Genomic DNA, 14,188 nt, shown 5'->3' with positions numbered 1-14,188 from the left:
AAAAAAAAAAAAAAAAAAAAAAAAAAAAAAAAGCAGAGACTGTATCTCTGTATGAAAGCCCTAGGTTTAATCCGCAGTACCAGAAAACAAAACAAAACAAACTACCAATAAATGAACAAACAAAGACTTCTCATGTTTAAATACTTATAGTTTCAGTGAACCACAATTTGATTATTTTGCCACCACAAAGATTCCGTGTATGTGATTCTTGTACAGTATACACCCACCACTATCCCCTAACCATTGGCATTCCTGGATTTGTTCTCCATCTTTATGCTTTTGTCATTTTGAGAATGTTACATAAATTGATCCTAAGCTGTTTTTCCACTGATTAATTTTTCTGTTTTCAATGTCATTGATTTCTGATGTTATCTTTACTTTCTTCCACTTAGTTTAGGTTTATTTTATTTTCTATATCTAGATTTTTGAGATAGGAATTTCAATTGTTCATTTGTGACATTTTCTCTCTGTCTCTTGTTTTTTTCTGTGTCTCTGTCTACTCTCTCTGTAGATTTACAGGATTTATGGAGCCCATACTACCTGAGAAGTAAATCACAAGCAGGTTTACAGGAACACCAGCATGAGCTTTTATTGTAACAGGGCCTGTGCTGCAGCACAGCGGGGTGAGTACCCTGGAGGGAATCCTCTCAGACTAACCCTGACATTTTCATTTTTCAAATGCGTACATTCTGTGTCATAAAGATCTCTTTCATCACTTTTTTACCTGTGTTGCATAAATTTTAATATGCTATATTTTCATTTTCATTACATTTAGTGCAATTATTTTTTTGTGGTACTGGGGATTGAACTGGGGTGCTTGCGCTTGTGAGGCAGGAGGTAGACCCACTGAGCTAAATCCCTGGCCCCCATTTAGTGCGTTTTTAAAATATTTTCTCTTGAGAGATCCTCTTTGGCCATTGGAATATTTGGAAGTATGTTCTTTAGTTTCCATTTGACTAGAGATTTTCCTTTTATTGAGTTCTAGTTTGACTCAATTATGGTGAGAAAATCTATCTGTATTACTTTTGTCTTTATTGAATTTGTTGAGGTTTGTTTTATGGGCCAGGATATATTTATCTTGGTGTATTTTCTGTGTACACTTTAAAATATTTGATTTAAAGTGAATTTTTTATAGACAGTTTATAGTTGGGTAATTTATTTTTATTTTTCAGTGCTAGGGATGGAGCTGGCATTTTCATGCATGCTAGGCAAGTGCTCTACCACTGAGCTACACTCCAAGTCCTGACACCTTTTTTTAGCCCATTCTGCCAATCTCTTATTTGGTGTATTTAGACTTTTTATATTTAGTGTAAATATTGCTATGCTAGGGCTTTAGTCTACCGCTTTATTTTTTGCTTTCTGTTTGTTCTCTCTTTTTAAAAAAAATTATATTATTTTCCCTGTCTTCCTATGGGTTACTGAACTTCTTTAGAATTCCATTTTGATTGTGTTTTTATGGTATATTTGTGTTTTTGTTTTTTTTGGTACCGGGGATCAAACTCAGGTCCTTGTGCTTGCAAGGCAGGCAGCAGAACCACTGAGCTAAAACCCTGGCCCTATAACATGATTGTCTTAAATATTTCCTCTACGTGCATTGAGAACTATGCCAGTGCAGTGTATGTGTTGTGAATGGATAATTTCTATTCTGTCTTCAAGTCTACTGATTCATCTATCTTCTATGTTGGTACCGGGGATCAAACTCAGGTCCTTGTGCTTGCAAGGCAGGCAGCAGAACCACTGAGCTAAAACCCTGGCCCTATAACATGATTGTCTTAAATATTTCCTCTACGTGCATTGAGAACTATGCCAGTGCAGTGTATGTGTTGTGAATGGATAATTTCTATTCTGTCTTCAAGTCTACTGATTCATCTATCTTCTATGTTGTGCTGTCAATCTCATCCACTGAATATTTTATTTTTGTTACTATGTTTTTCAGTTCTAAAATTTCTATGTGATTTTTCTTTATATGTTTTATTTCTTTGCTGAGATTTTCAATTGTTTTGTTTATATTGAATGTATTTGTAATTGTTGGTTGAAGCATTTTTTGTGATGGTTTCCTGAAAAGCCTTGTCAGATAGTGGCTGCAGAATTCTCTAGGCGTTAGACGTTAGAGTGGTTATTGTCTAAAACATTTCTGTATTGTGAGGCTCTTTCCTGGTCCTTTAGTTAAAGAGGGTAGATTTTTACTGGGGGCTTTGTCTGCACCCATTAGGTGCAGTGTGCCAACTTCTGCAGCATTTGGCCTAAGATCTTTGAGACAAAACCCAAATTAAAGGAGACAAAACAACCCAAAACAGGTTCTTGAGGTCCTAGGGTCCCTGTCACCTTTTCTCCTCCACCTTTCTATGACCAGATGTTTTAGCTGTATTTAGTGCAACAGAAAATGATGTTAACTTCATCTTTTTGGAAAACAGAATCCCTTTCTAAAAGGTGATTTTTAAATTCCACTTCATGATGTTGTGAGGCCTAGGTCAGGGGCTGCTTTGATGAGAGTATGTCAGAGTAGGCTGTGGAGTGGCAACAGTCTGAGAACTCTTATAGAAAAATTCATTTCATTGATTTTATATATATTTTTTAATTTTAAATTTCTTTTTAAAATTTTTTTGACTGACACATAATTGCACAGATGTATTCATGAGGTACAAGTACAATAGGATGGGTTTTTGTTGTTGTTTCTGTATTTTCAGTCCTAGAAATTGAACCCAGGACCTTTGTCCTGAGCTACATCTCCAACTCCCCTCCCTTTTTAGAAATTTTTGAGACAGGGTCTTGATAAGTCATAAAGCTTGAACTTGCAGTCCTCCTGCCTCATCCTCCTAGAGTGCTGGAATTACAGTAGTGTGCCACCACTCCTGGCTTTATGTAATATATTGGAGAGTATTCAACTCAGATAATTAGCATATTCATCACCTTCAACATTTATCATGTCTTTAATATATTAGGGTTTTATCTACAATCTGAAGTACAAAAGAGTTCTGCTGTTTAAAAGGAGTTAGAAACCACTGGTATAAACTATTGAAATGTCCTCAAGTTCCAACAATTTGGTTTCCAAACTATGTCTGTCACTGTTTTTTTTTTTTTTTTTTTTTTTTGATGCTTGAAGGAAGTGCAAAAATCGTTTGTCAAAACCAGTGTCTGTGTTTTTAATTTGGGCAACGTGGTAGCTATAACCATATGCCTTGAAAGCAAAGTTTCTAGGAAAGTTCCAGATATTTGCACACCTAACATAGGTGTTCTATTTTGCTGTTTTCTCAGTGAGTTGGATGGGGAAAGGATTCAGTCTCTGGGGTGCACATGCTTAGATATGAGTCTGAACTATTCCTAGCCACGTGATCTTATATGAATGACAACTACTCAGAGCCTCCATGTCCTCATTTAAAAACAAGGATGAGAGGGGCCGGGGATTTGGCTCAGTGGTTCCACCACCTGCCTCGCAAGCGCAAGGGCCTGAGTTTGATCCCTGGTACCCAAAATTAATAAAAAAATAAAAATGAGGATGATAAAGTCTATTTTATGTGATAACTTGTTAAATGCTAATGGGCCATACAAATGATTCTTAAAGGGCTGGTGTCTGCAATGCTGTCTAGTACAACAGTCAGTATCCATGTGTGGTTATATGATCAGTGTGATTGAGGAATTTAGTTCAATTTAATTTTAATTTTTAAACTTGAGATTTGATTCAGTTATTGGAAAACTTAAGTGTATTTGGTTCAACTTGAGTATGAAACAACTGTAAATATTGTAAAATCTAAATACAGGTCAAATATTTATTATGAAAAATTTGTTTTTGAGTTACAGTGTGCTATAAGTGTAAAATGTACTGAATTTCAAAGACAGTATAAAAATTGTAAAACATTGATAATTTTTGTATTCAATACATGTGTAAGTTATAATATTTTAGCTATATTAGATTGAAAAATACAATATATTATTAAAAGTAATTTAACTTAGTTCTTTTTTAATGTGTCTACTAGAAATTTAAAATTACTTGTGTGTCTTACATCTTATTTCTACTGGAATAGTACTTCTGTAGAATGATACTTAAGATGTGGCTGAGTAAACATCACACACTTTTAACTTTGGTAAAACTGAGTGACTCCTTTAGATAGTTTCATCTGCTTAAACTATTAAAATATTTTTAAACAACTGAGAGTTTATGAGGTATATAGAATTTTTGTCTAATAAAAGTTAGCTAGCTGAGGTTATGAGATATAAACTTCTCTCATTAGTTGGAATATAAATTGATATAATCCTTAACCACATGACCATTCAAGAGATGGGTTTTGAGCTTCTACTGGGTGCCAGCTGCTATATAGTTGACTCTCTGTATCCATAGGTTCTACTTCCTCTGATTCAACCAAACACAAACCAAAAATATTTGAAAATATTTTATTTGTACTGAACATGTAAAGACTTCTTCTTGTCATTATTCCCTAAACAATACAGTATAAGAACTATTTACATAGAATATACATTGTATTAGGTATTATAAGTAATCTAGATTTGATTTAAAATATATGAGAGGGCCAGGCATGGTGACCCATGCTTGTAGTCCCAGCACACAGGAAGCTGAGGCAAGAGAATTGCGAGGAGTTTGAGTCCAGCCTAGGCTACATAGCGAGTTCAAGGCCAGGATGAACTACATAGTAAGACCCTGTTTCAAAAGACAAAACAAAACAAACCAACAAATTATTTGAGAGAATGTGTGTAGGTTATATGCAAATACTATACCATTTTATATAAGGAATTTGAACATCTATGGATTTTAGTATCTGTAGGGATTCTGGAAGTAATCTCCCCAGGATACTGAGGCAGATGTGGATAGGCTGATATGAGATGCCTACCCGGATAGAAGCTACTGGATGTAGGGAACATCTCAGTGTTAGATGTGCAAATATTTGGAACTTTACTGAAGACTTTGCTTTCATGGCATGTGGTTGTGGATGCCATGTTTCCCAAAATAAAAACATAGACACATGTTCTTGACAAAAGATTTTTGCACTACTTTCAGGCAATAAAGATGGTGGCAGTATAGATCAGAAGCTAAAATATTGAAATTTACTATTTTGGAAATCAGTTACTTAAAATATAATGACAAGAATAGTCATTTAGTTGCAATTATGATAGATTCTTAAAAGTTAAAAATTATTTTCAAAATATCCCTTTAAAATGTTCATGTTATTTACAGAGAAATTTGCTTCTAAGAATTTATTCTGGAGATATAGTCATGGATGTACCCAAAGATATTTGTATGACTGTTTCTTGAAGTATTAAAATAGCAAAAATATCCAGAAACAACCCAAATGTTAAACAGTTTGGGATTGGCAATCTAAATTATCTGCTTAATGACCCACTATGCAGCCATTGCAAATCATGTTGAGAAAGAAGTTGAATGACTTTAACATGTCATCACAAAGGCAATATGTGTACTATATTCCTGATTATAAAACACAAATGCATAGTAAAGTACAAGAGTGATCTTTAGCAGCACCTTGATTGTATTTATTTGTCTGATGTGGCTATGAGAGATTTTTTTCCTTTGGCCTTCTTGAATTTTAAAAAATTATTTTGCAATGAATATCTATTAATTTGCTGTCCAGAAAAATGATAAACATAAGCATGATATTTTAAAAATGTATCAAACTTTTTTTATAATTTTGTTGAATTAGGACAGAAAGCAGAAAATGTAAAAATGAGGATGCTGCTCTTTTGAATTTAATAGTTAATAAAAAGACAGTTTATTCTATATTCATTATTTTAAACAATAAAAGAAAAATAAATTTAAAATAAGTAAAAAACAGGAATTTCAGCAACCCAAGTGGAACATGAGATTGTTGTTTTTTCTGTGCCAGATTTTTCAATAATTCACATTATCATGAGTCACATTTTATAAATTTGGATGCTTCGTAAACTTACAATAAAGATGTTTAATCAAAGCTGGCAATGATCTAGTTTAAAGAGTAAAAATGCCCTTCAACAAATTGGAGATTTATAAATAAGTTAGAGAAGAAGAAGTACTCTCTATTTCTCACCACCCACATGATTCCACTTGGCTCATCCTGTGTTTCACAGGACTAGAATTTTGTTCTCCCACACTTTACCTGTTCTTTGGGTTGCCCTTTCTATTGTCCTAGCAAAAGACTAGAAAAAAAAAAACTTGTGCAAATAGCTATTTCACTACACTACCATCTGTTTGGAGTAGTGGTCCCCAAATGTAATTTCCCTGAGGACCTTGTTATAAACAATAATCTGGTTTCCTTCCCTCAGATAAAATACTTATACTTAAACAATGACTAAAAGGATGTTGGTAGAAGTTAAAGACTACCAGTGGAACAAAGAATGCCAAAAGAATTATGTAAAAAGAACTTAGAGTGAGGACCAAACCCTTCAGTTTTCCCCCTTAACTGCTGTCTTAAAAAAGTAATAGAAATTTCTAATTGCATGTTGTATACCCCATGGTAGACAGAAGATGAGTTGACTGCAGAGATTTTTTAAGAAATTTCCAGTGAAATTGCACAAGAATCAGTGAGGGAAGGTCATGAAGTCTTAGTCAAGAAAATCCAATAATAAAAGCATGCACATAGTCCCATGGAACAGGGACCTCAGAAACCTACATATGCACTAATTCTTTTTTTTTGGTACTCGGGCTTGAACTCAGGACCTTGCACTTAGGAGGCAGGTGTGGTGCCGCTGAGTTAAATCCCAGGCTCCATTTGCACTAATTCTTGACAAAGGCACCAAAAAATACATTGGAGAAAGGATAACTTCAACAAGTGGTGCTTGGAAAACCAGATGTCTCATACAGAAGGTTAAAATTTGACCCTATCTCTCACCCCATACAAAAAATCAACTCATTGCCAATCAAAGACCTAAATGTAAGACCTGAAACTCTGAAACTACAAGAAGAAAACAGGGGAAACTCTTCAAGACATTGCTATAATCGGTGACTTTCTGGATAGGACCCCAAAAGCACAGGAAACAAAAGCAAAAGTTGACAAGTGTGACCGTATGAAATTATAAAGGTATTCACAGCAAAGGAAGCAATCAATACAATGATGCGGCAACCTACAGAATGGGAGAAAATATTTACCAACTATTTATCTGACAGTGGATTAACATCTAGAATATATAAGGAGCTAAAAATACCACAAAACTAGTAATACAATAAAAAAGTGGGCAAATGAGCTGAATAGACACTTCTCAGAAGAAATACAAATGTATATAAAAAATGCTCAGTATAATTAGCTATCAGAGAAATGCAAATCAAAACTACAGTGAGTTTTTATCTCACCCTGTTAAAATAGCTATTGTTTAAAAAACTAAAGAAAAAAGTAACAAATGCTGGTGAAGATGTGAAGTAAGAGGAACTCTTATTCATCAAGAGTGGGAATGTAAATTAGTATGGTCGTTTTGGAGAACAGTATGGAGGTTCCTGAAAAAAGAAAAATAGATTTAATAGACACCAACTGTATTATCTTACCTAATATGCTTGAGATTTCCTTTCTTCATATGTATGAAAATGTATTGATTACTACAGTTAAATTTCTATTTATTTTATTTTCATAGATTATATATCCTTATTCTCTTAAAATAAAGTAGCATATCTAATGAAAAGAAACCCTAGAAATAGAACGACCAAATGATCCAGCTACCCCACTTCTGAGTATACATCCAAAGTAAACGAAGCCAAAGAGATACATGTAGGTCCATGTTTATTGTAGCAGTATTTACAACAGCTAAGATATAGAATGAGATGAGATGTTCACTAACAAATCAGTAGACAAAGAGAATGTGGTATATGCACACTGTGGAGTATTATTCAGCCCCAAAGACAGAATCCTATAATTTGCAGCAAAATTGGTAGAAATGGAGGTCATTTTTATGAGCTGAACACAAAAAGACAAGTAACACATGTTCTCTGTCATATGTGAAAGTTAAAATACAAGTTGACCTGAAGTAGAATAGTGATTACTAGAGACTGGGAAAGATATTGCTGGGGTGAGGAAGGCGGTGGAGAAAAGGGTTATTGGATTTGATGAGTGCATGCTGTATACATGTATAAAATATCACACTGAACCCATTAGTATGTATGATTACTACATGTTAATAAAATATTTAAAAACAAGCCAGGAGCCATAGTTTCTGCATTAATTGAATGTCTACATTGAGCCAGACACTGGTGCATGGATTTTAAGTAAGTTATTTGTAAATTTATTCTCAGAACTCTTTCATGGGTCTTACTTTTTCTCACTTTATAGATGAAGAACATGAGGTTCAGAAAAGTTATAAAGTAATATTAGTGCTATTGTTAGTACTGGTACTAGTATGCCTGCTGTTAATTTATTGAGTAATTGCTATGCATCAGGCACTTTCTCTGTGTTTCTCTGTCTCATTTAATCCAGGTAATAACCCAATGAAGTAGACATGGTAACACACACCTAGTAGCCTAAGATTCATATTCAAGTGTGACCGGCTTTTGGGAGTCCCAAATAAATTCTTTCCAGGTTCTTGGCATCCAGAACAAAGAACTGGACATTTAGAAAAGGTAGTTAGAATTTACAGAATACTGATGGTGGAAAAGAAGTACACTCTGCAGAATGACAGCAGGCTGGTGAAAAGGCTCCTAGTGGCCACCAGCATAATGGCAGGGCTCTTTTTGTATCTGTAATTCTTAGAGTGCTTCATACAAATAAGGTATTTGGGACTGTTCTACCAGAAATTCACCTGGCCTAGTGTCAGATTTAAACTGTCCTAAAGAAGTTTTGCTTTCATGGAAGGCTTGGTTTTCTTGCCTGATATAAATGAAGAATTGAAGGTAGCACACTCTGGTTGGTTCCATGTACAAGGCTCAGGAACTGCAGTCACCCTGGGTCCTGTGTTCTGCATATGTGTCCTGGGTCTCCATGACTGACAGACTTCACAGTTTTCACGATTTGTCCTAGCCTTAATCTTCTCCCTTAACTAAGGGGTAGTTAGCTTCAAAGTTCAATTGTTTCTATTCCACTACCAAATGTTTTTAAAATGGTAATTTAATGATACAAATGAAGAATAAACGAAGAGTGAGACTTAACTTCACTTTTCCTCTGGGTCTAAATACCATGTATATTCCTTCTGCAGGAAAGGTTGCTAATATGTGACATGTGTCCCTAATGTTTTTCCTTATTAAGGAGATAAACAGGAGAGTTGCGTGTGCTGCAAATGTTCATTTATGTCTCATTCATTAAAATAAGAACGCTGGGCTCACTCAATGTTAATTATTAGGACTGATATTGAATCTGTTCCTATCTTGGGACTCCCTGCTAACCCAGTTTTCAAAAAAACATTGACCAGTGTTATGGTTTTCCTTAAAAAGCTTTTCCAAACTAGGTATGGTAGCACACACCTGTAATTCCAGCACCTTAGAAGGTTGAGGCAGGAGGATCATAAGTTGGAGCCCAGCCTGGGCAACTTAGCAAGATGCTGTATCAAACCAAAAATAAATAAATAAGTGTGTATGAAGGATCTGAGTTCAATTCTCAGTACAAGAGAGAGAGAGAGAGAGAGAGAGAGAGAGAGAGAGAGAGAGAGAGAGACAGACAGACATGCCCAAAGTCACATATAGTAGTGCAACCTGAGCAAATTAGACCCATTCTAAAAAATTTCAAAAGGGCTGGAGAGCTGGGATGTAGCTCAGTGCTCCTTGAGTTTAATTCCCACTGTGCTAAAAATTAAATTAAAAAACCTGAAGAAACTTTTTCAAAAATAGAATCAGGCACCGGGCGTGGTGGTGCATGGCTGTAATCCCAGCACTCGGGAAGCTGAGGCAGGAGGATCGCTGTGAGTTTGAGACCAGCCTGGGCTATACAGTGAATACAAGGCCAGTCTGAACTACATAGTGAGACCCTGTCTCAACAAAACAAAACAAAAACAGAAAGCATTTTAATCTCATATCAGGACAATAGCGATAATAAATAAGTATTTCTAACCAATTGGATTTGTCGTTAGGGAAAAAGAACACCCAGGTCTGGCCATCCGTGTGTTTTCTCTTAGACACAGATCTTCATTACTCTTGCAAATCATATGCATCAAATGCTTATTTTAAAAAATTCTGTTTAAAATCTGAAATCAACTAGACCACCTTGAGGTTGCCTTGTCAGCATGCACAGTCTAATTCCAGAGCTTTCAAGAGTAATATGGACATTTATTCAGTACTCAGCCAGTTGTATTTTTCTTTTTCCTTTTTCCATTCATTTTCAACCACTCTCTCTTATAAGTACACATTTATATTTATTTTCCTGAGCACAATAATACCAAATATCAGAGCAGCACAAAACCAGGATTAGAAGGGCAGGAGAGAAAGAAGACAAACTGTATATTTATATTTTTGTGTCTCTGGCAATTTTTGAACACTACCATTGTCCCTTCTAGGCAGTGGTTCTCAACTGGCAGCACATTTGAATCCCATGGGAAATTTTAAAAATAAAATATCAGATGTCTCCAACTCTTAGATCAGTTAAATCAGAATTTCTGGATGGCGTTTGGATCTAATTGGCTTGTTTTGATTTTATTAATGTCCTCAGATGATTTTGATATGCAGCCAAAGTTAAAACCTCTGCTTTAAGGGATCCGTAGGTGGATTCTTTTGTTGCTAGGGCATAGCAGATTTTTTTTCTTTCTTGCCTTTTATTGTTTTTTCTTTCATATTTACTTTGAAACCTTTTGCTTTTCCATTTCCACTTTTTCCTTCACTCCTACTTTCTTTCACATCAACTTATGGGATGAGAATTCAACTACAAATCATTTCTTTGGAAAGTAATCCTAGGAACACCAGTAGGAGAGTGGGAAATAAGAAAAGATAGAAAATGAAGCCAATAAAGGATGTACTATCAAAGATGCCCACATTGGGCAATTAGAACCTAGTTCAGTTGTGGAAGTAAAGCACATACTTTAGTGTGATCTCATCCATGAGGGAGGGGAGCTGAATATTTATCTACTGATGACTGCCAGTTATTGGTTGGAGACTACTTCTACTTCAGTGAATGTCAATTCCCTGACACTTCTAGCCCACTGTGTATATAGGCAGGGTGTGATAGTTAAGTGATTGTGTCAATTTGAGCAAGAAATGCCCAACTAAATTGGCTCGACATAGTTCTGGGTGTGGAAGACCCATCCTAGGAAGGTTTGTTGCCAGAATGGTATAAAAAGGAAAGGAAGAGAGAAAGCTTGATTCTGTTTGTTTGTTTGTTTGTTTGTTCTTTGAGGAGCTTGTCTTCACCTTCATCTTGGGTGTTGTCTCCTGGTTTCTAGTGCAGAGTCTTCAGCCTTCTGGCATAGACCCTTTGGACTTCCATCGCAGACCCTTTGGCCTCCTGATACAGACTTGCATGGGATACTACAGTGAGCTCCAAGCCTTCAACTGGATCCCTTGGATCTCCAGCATGTAGGCAGGCCCTTTGCACTCTTCCACACTTGACTCTGTGGGCGACCACTGTAAATTCTTATATATATTTATATTTATTCTTATTTATGTATTTGTATATATTGTATTAAGTCTGTTTCTCTAGTAAGTACAGCCTGATGTACAGGGTATGGGTCTATAGCATCCAGAGAGTCCTCAAGCAAAGAGACATAAGTACTGATAGAAGTCCAGGTATTACATAGCAGAGTTAAGCTACACCATACAACTTCTTTGGTGTCTGCATTTACTCTCTTCTCCCTAAGCTTTCTTCTATTTTTCTCATCACTGTATTTAGTGCTACAATAGCCTCTAATTCCTTATGGCTCCATCTTTCCTCTCTGGCACTCTCCTTTGATGTTGAAGGTTATGATCTGCTCCCTACTGAAAGGGAATAGTGACGCTTAACAACTAGGCCACACACACACACTGAGAGGTCCAACTGGAGATTTTATTCAGGGGTGGGAGTAGAGGGAGAGAGCAGAGAGAAAGAGCAGAGAGAGAGAGAGAGAGAGAGAGAGAGAGAGAGAAAAGGAAGAAGAAGCAGGAGAGAAGAGAACAAAGAAAGGAAGATCCTTTTATCATTTTTGGGGTGAGCTATTGCTTATTTATGAGGAGTGGCCTACCTTTAACCTATCACAGGCCAGGTTGCCCTTTATGGGTTTGGTCCTGGAAAAACAGGTTTAACCTCTCCAGACAGCTGTGGCCTTGGTGGGGAAGGGAAACTAAAGATAAGAGCATGAGGTCTTTAAGAGCCAAGAGGCACCAGGAGAATGCAACCCGTGCTGGTGGCATCACAAAATACTTTAACATAATCAATTCCCTAATGCCTACTGGACAAGTCTGTGTGAGGCATTTGTGTTAACTGGTGTTACTTCAAAGAGCGAGGGAACAGACCGGATCTATACTACTGCCAGACCTCAATGCTGGTGTTTTCCAAAACACATAGCTGGTCAGTTCACCTTTCAAATTCTCCATTCATAAGATCTAGTCGTTTACCGTACTTTGCACCTTACTAATTCATCCTTCAAGAACTACCACGTGAAGCCAAATTAATTGTTCCCTCAGTGTTGTCATTATGCCATGTGCAAACCTTGGTTACACTATAGTTCTCATCAAAAACACCCTAAATATTCATTTATAGGCTGATTTCCTCACGTAGAACAGGAATTTGAGAAGACAGAAGTTATTTCTCTTGGTATTTCTTCCCTAAGTGGAATATGTTATAAAGGTCTATGTTCCAAAAGTGTCTGAAGGATTACATTAAAGTTGTATTGAAGTTGGTTTTGAAATACTGTATGAGCATTGCCATACACTCTGCCCACCAGTAAATCACATGCTGTAGCACTGAGCTATGTCCCCAGCCCAGAGCATTGTTTTACAAGTGTGCTAACAAACACTTCCATGGAAGTCATACCTAATGAATATACTTAGAGAAGCTTTACTCAGAAATGAGCCTTGAGAACTGCCGTGATACCTGAAGAGTGACAATGAAAGTTGAGAAATGAGTGAAATTTAATGAAATATAATTATATGTATCCAAGTCATACTTTGAAGAACAAATAACATTAATCATGTTGGAATCGTTGTCACGATAAACTCTTATTTGCATGATAAACAATAAACTATAAGTCAAAAGAACACAAGTATCATAGATGTTATTTAAAAAATTCAGGTACATGAGTCATAATAACTTTTTCTAGCACAAGATGGAAGTAGTAGAGAAAGGTATTAGAAATCTTTGACTGAGGGGCTGGCGATTTAGCTCAGCAATACTGCCGCCTGCCTTGCCAGCATAACCAAAAACAAACAAACAAACAAAAAACAAAAAAACAAAAAACTTTGACTGAAAGAGTGGTGTAGAAGACCCCCCCACACATATATACACAAAGAATTTCTTAAAAATTTTCCATTAATTTTATTGGTACATTTTAGGTGTACAATAGTTACACTCATCATTGGGATCTTGTATCTTTACATGATACAATTGCCAGCATAACCAAAAACAAACAAACAAACAAAAAACAAAAAAACAAAAAACTTTGACTGAAAGAGTGGTGTAGAAGACCCCCCCACACATATATACACAAAGAATTTCTTAAAAATTTTCCATTAATTTTATTGGTACATTTTAGGTGTACAATAGTTACACTCATCATTGGGATCTTGTATCTTTACATGATACAACTTGGTTCTTATTTTTTTCCCATTCCCCTGCCCTCCCTTCACCCCCTCCACCCTTCCCTAAAACTTTGTTTAAGTGTGCTAACAAACACTTCCATGGAAGTCATACCTAATGAATATACTTAGAGAAGCTTTACTCAGAAATGAGCCTTGAGAACTGCCGTGATACCTGAAGAGTGACAATGAAAGTTGAGAAATGAGTGAAATTTAATGAAATATAATTATATGTATCCAAGTCATACTTTGAAGAACAAATAACATTAATCATGTTGGAATCGTTGTCACGATAAACTCTTATTTGCATGATAAACAATAAACTATAAGTCAAAAGAACACAAGTATCATAGATGTTATTTAAAAAATTCAGGTACATGAGTCATAATAACTTTTTCTAGCACAAGATGGAAGTAGTAGAGAAAGGTATTAGAAATCTTTGACTGAGGGGCTGGCGATTTAGCTCAGCAATACTGCCGCCTGCCTTGCCAGCATAACCAAAAACAAACAAACAAACAAAAAACAAAAAAACAAAAAACTTTGACTGAAAGAGTGGTGTAGAAGACCCCCCCACAC

At 35.9% G+C, this 14,188-nt stretch overlaps 1 protein-coding gene across 1 annotated transcript in view; it reads left to right on the top strand.

Moving 5' to 3' along the window:
* Smpx (small muscle protein X-linked) overlaps positions 1-14,188 on the top strand; it is a 127,256-nt gene that overhangs the window by 36,249 nt on the left and 76,819 nt on the right. Inside the window, exons 3-4 of the mRNA XM_019205001.2 lie at positions 512-623; positions 11,287-11,419. The gene's annotated coding sequence lies outside the window, so the exon portion shown is untranslated. The remainder of the gene's footprint in view (positions 1-511; positions 624-11,286; positions 11,420-14,188) is intronic.

The sequence above is a fragment of the Fukomys damarensis genome, unplaced genomic scaffold, assembly GCF_012274545.1.
Source record: "Fukomys damarensis isolate Sample0158 unplaced genomic scaffold, DMR_v1.0_HiC HiC_scaffold_39, whole genome shotgun sequence".
NCBI lineage: Eukaryota > Metazoa > Chordata > Mammalia > Rodentia > Bathyergidae > Fukomys > Fukomys damarensis.
This window is presented reverse-complemented; position numbering and strand designations above follow the sequence as displayed.